Source organism: Canis lupus, chromosome X (genome assembly GCF_048164855.1).
Source record: "Canis lupus baileyi chromosome X, mCanLup2.hap1, whole genome shotgun sequence".
In the NCBI taxonomy this organism is placed as follows: Eukaryota; Metazoa; Chordata; class Mammalia; order Carnivora; family Canidae; genus Canis; species Canis lupus.
Genome location: NC_132876.1, coordinates 90,197,320 through 90,202,367, shown reverse-complemented (window position 1 = coordinate 90,202,367; position 5,048 = coordinate 90,197,320).

Here is a 5,048-nt window from a genome sequence, read left to right as displayed (position 1 = left end):
TATTTATATTCCCCACATGAATGAGAACATACACTGTTTGTCCTTCTCCGATTGACTTACTTCACTCAGCATAATACCCTCCAGTTCCATCCACGTTGAAGCAAATGGTGGCTATTTGTCGTTTCTAATGGCTGAGTAATATTCCATTGTATACATAAACCACATCTTCTTTATCCATTCATCTTTCGATGGACACCGAGGCTCCTTCCACAGGTTGGCTATTGTGGCCATTGCTGCTATAAACATTGGGGTGCAGGTGTCCCAGCGTTTCATTGCATCTGAATCATTGGGGTAAATCCCCAACAGTGCAATTGCTGGATCGTAGGGCAGGTCTATTTTTAACTCTTGAGGAACCTCCACACAGTTTTCCAGAGTGGCTGCACCAGTTCACATTCCCACCAACAGTGTAAGAGGGTTCCCTTTTCTCCCCATCCTCTCCAACATGTGTTGTTTCCTGTCTTGTTAATTTTCCCCATTCTCACTGGTGTGAGGTAGTATCTCATTGTGGTTTTGATTTGTATTTCCCTGATGGCAAGTGATGCAGAGCATTTTCTCATGTGCATGTTGGCCATGTCTATGTCTTCCTCTGTGAGATTTCTCTTCATGTCTTTTGCCCATTTCATGATTGGATTGTTTGTTTCTTTGGTGTTGAGTTTAATAAGTTCTTTATAGATCTTGGAAACTAGCCCTTTCTCTGATACGTCATTTGCAAATATCTTCTCCCATTCTGTAGGTTGTCTTTTAGTTTTGTTGACTGTATCCTTTGCTGTGCAAAAGCTTCTTATCTTGATGAAGTCCCAATAGTTCATTTTTGCTTTTGTTTCTTTTGCCTTCGTGGATGTATCTTGCAAGAAGTTACTGTGGCCAAATTCAAAAAGGGTGTTGCCTGTGTTCTCCTCTAGGATTTTGATGGAATCTTGTCTCACATTTAGATCTTTCATCCATTTTGAGTTTATCTTTGTGTATGGTGAAAGAGAGTGGTCTAGTTTCATTCTTCTGCATGTGGATGTCCAATTTTCCCAGCACCATTTATTGAAGAGACTGTCTTTCTTCCAATGGATAGTCTTTCCTCCTTTATTGAATATTAGTTGGCCATAAAGTTCAGGGTCCACTTCTGGGTTCTCTATTCTGTTCCATTGATCTATGTGTCTGTTTTTGTGCCAGTACCACACTGTCTTGATGACCACAGCTTTGTAGTACAACCTGAAATCTGGCATTGTGATGCCCTCAGATATGGTTTTCTTTTTTAAAATTCCCCTGGCTAATCGGGGTCTTTTCTGATTCCACACAAATCTTAAAATAATTTGTTCTAACTCTCTGAAGAAAGTCCATGGTATTTTGATAGGGATTGCATTAAACGTGTAAATTGCCCTGGGTAACATTGACATTTTCACAATATTAATTCTGCCAATCCATGAGCATGGAATATTTTTCCATCTCTTTGTGTCTTCCTCAATTTCTTTCAGAAGTGTTCTATAGTGTTTAGGGTATAGATCCTTTACCTCTTTGGTGAGGTTTATTCCTAGGTATCTTATGCTTTTGGGTGCAATTGTAAATGGGATTGACTCCTTATTTTCTCTTTCTTCAGTCTCATTGTTAGTGTATAGAAATGCCATTGATTTTGTATCCTGCCACGCTACCAAATTGCTGTATGAGTTCTAGCAATCTTGGGGTGGAGGCTTTTGGGTTTTCTATGTAGAGTATCATGTCGTCGGTGAAGAGGGAGAGTTTGACTTCTTCTTTGCCAATTTGAATGCCTTTGATGTCTTTTTGTTGTCTGATTGCTGAGGCTAGGACTTCCAATACTATGTTGAATAGCAGTGGTGAGAGTGGACATCCCTGTCTTCTTCCTGATCTTAGGGGAAAGGCTCCCAGTGCTTCCCCATTGAGAATGATATTTGCTGTGGGCTTTTCGTAGATGGCTTTTAAGATGTCGAGGAAAGTTCCCTCTATCCCTACACTCTGAAGAGTTTTGATCAGGAATGGATGCTGTATTTTGTCAAATGCTTTCTCTGCATCTAATGAGAGGATCATATGGTTCTTTGTTTTTCTCTTGCTGATATGATGAATCACATTGATTGTTTTACGAGTGTTGAACCAGCCTTGTGTCCCAGGGATAACTCCTACTTGGTCATGGTGAATAATTTTCTTAATGTGCTGTTGTATCCTATTGGCTAGTATCTTGTTGAGAATTTTTGCATCCATGTTCATCAGGGATATTGGTCTGTAATTCTCCTTTTTGGTGGGGTCTTTGTCTGGTTTTGGAATTAAGGTGATGCTGGTCTCATAGAACGAATTTGGAAGTGCTCCATCTCTTTCTATCTTTCCAAACAGCTTTAGTAGAATAGGTATGGTTTCTTCTTTAAACGTTTGATAGAATTCCCCTGGGAAGCCATCTGGCCCTGGACTCTTGTATCTTGGGAGGTTTTTGATGACTGCTTCAATTTCCTCCCTGGTTATTGGCCTGTTTAGGTTTTCTATTTCTTCCTGTTCCAGTTTTGGTAGTTTGTGGCTTTCCAGGAATGCGTCCATTTCTTCTAGATTGCCTAATTTATTGGCGTATAGCTGCTCATAATACGTTTTTAAAATCGTTTGTATTTCCTTGGTGTTGGTAGTGATCTCTCCTTTCTCATTCATGATTTTATTAATTTGAGTCTCCTCTCTCTTCTTTTTAATAAGGTTGGCTAATGGTTTATCTATCTTATTAATTCTTTCAAAGAACCAACTCTTGGTTCTGTTGATCTGTTCCACAGTTCTTCTGGTCTCAATTTCGTTGAGTTCTGCTCGAATTTTAATTAACTCTTTTCTTCTGCTGGGCGTGGGGTCAATCTGCTGTTTATTCTCTAGCTCCTTTATGTCTAAGATTAGCTTTTGTATTTGAGTTCTTTCCAGTTTTTGAATGGATGCTTGTATTGCGATGTATTTCCTCCTTAGGACTGCTTTTGCTGCATCCCAAAGATTTTGAACGGTTGTATCTTCATTCTCATTAGTTTCCATGAATCTTTTTAATTCTTCCTTAATTTCCTGGTTGACCCTTTCATCTTTTAGCAGGATGGTCCTTAACCTCCACGTGTTTGAGGTCCTTCCAAACTTCTTGTTCTGATTTAGTTCTAATTTCAAGGCATTATGGTCTGAGAATATGCAGGGGACGATCCCAATCTTTTGGTATCGGTTCAGACCCGATTTGTGACCCAGTATGTGGTGTATTCTGGAGAAAGTTCCATGTGCACTTGAGAAGAATGTGTATTCAGTTGAGTTTGGATGTAAAGTTCTGTAGATATCTGTGAAATCCATCTGGTCCAGTGTATCATTTAAAGCTCTCGTTTCTTTGGAGATGTCGTGCTTAGAAGACCTATCGAGGGTAGAAAGAGCTAGATTGAAGTCACCAAGTATAAGTGTATTATTATCTAAGTATTTCTTCACTTTGGTTATTAATTGGTTTATATATTTGGCAGCTCCCCCATTCGGGGCATATATATTCAGGATTGTTAAGTCCTCTTGTTGGATAGATCCTTTTAGCATGAAATAGCGTCCCTCTTCATCTCTCACTATAGTCTTCGGGGTAAATTTTAGTTTATCTGATATAAGGATGGCTACCCCTGCTTTCTTTTGAGGACCATTTGAATGGTAAATGGTTCTCCAACCTTTTATTTTCAGGCTGTAGGTGTCCTTCTGTCTAAAATGAGTCTCTTGTAGACAGCAAATAGATGGGTCCTGCTTTTTTATCCAGTCTGAAACCCTGCGCCTTTTGATGGGGTCATTAAGCCCGTTCACGTTCAGAGTTATTATTGACAGATATGAGTTTAGTGTCATCATGATATCTATTCAGTCCTTGTTTTTGTGGATTGTTCCACTGAACTTCTTCTTAAAGGGGAATTTTAAGAGTCCCCCTTAAAATTTCTTGCAGAGCTGGTTTGTAGGTCACATATTCTTTCAGTTCCTGCCTGTCTTGGAAGCTCTTTATCTCTCCTTCCATTTTGAATGAGAGCCTTGCTGGATAAAGTATTCTTGGTTGCATGTTCTTCTCATTTAGGACCCTGAATATATCCTGCCAGCCCTTTCTGGCCTGCCAGGTCTCTGTGGAGAGGTCTGCTGTTACCCTAATACTCCTCCCCATAAAAGTCAGGGATTTCTTGTCTCTTGCTGCTTTAAGGATCTCTTTATCTTTGGAATTTGCAAGCTTCACTATTAGATGTCGAGGTGTTGAACGGTTTTTATTGATTTTAGGGGGGATCTCTCTATTTCCTGGATCTGAATGCCTGTTTCCCTTCCCAGATTAGGAAAGTTTTCAGCTATGATTTGTTCAAATACATATTCTGGCCCTCTGTCCCTTTCGGCGCCCTCGGGAACCCCAATTAAACATAGGTTTTTCTTCCTCAGGCCGTCGTTTATTTCCCTTAATCTGTCTTCATGGTCTTTTAATTGTCTGTCTCTTTTTTCCTCAGTTTCCCTCTTTGCCATCAACTTGTCTTCTTTTTTTTTTTTTAATTTTTTTATTTATTTATGATAGTTACAGAGAGAGAGAGAGAGGCAGAGACACAGGCAGAGGGAGAAGCAGGCTCCATGCACCAGGAGCCTGATGTGGGATTCGATCCCGGGTCTCCAGGATCGCGCCCTGGGCCAAAGGCAGGCGCCAAACCGCTGCGCCACCCAGGGATCCCATGCCATCAACTTGTCTTCTATGTCACTCACTCGTTCTTCCACATCGTTAACCCTCGTTGTTAGGACTTCTAGTTTGGATTGCATCTCATTCAATTGATTTTTAATTTCTGCCTGATTGGATCTAAATTCTGCAGTCATGAAGTCTCTTGAGTCCTTTATGCTTTTTTCTAGAGCCACCAGTAGCTGTATGATAGTGCTTCTGAATTGGCTTTCTGACATTGAATTGTAATCCAGATTTTGTAACTGTATGGGAGAGAGGACTGTTTCTGATTCTTTCTTTTGAGGTGAGGTTTTCCTTCTAGTCATTTTGCTCAGTGCAGAATGGCCAAAAACAAGTTGTACTGGGAAAAGGAGAAAAAGAGAAAGAAGGAAAGAAAAGAGAAAAA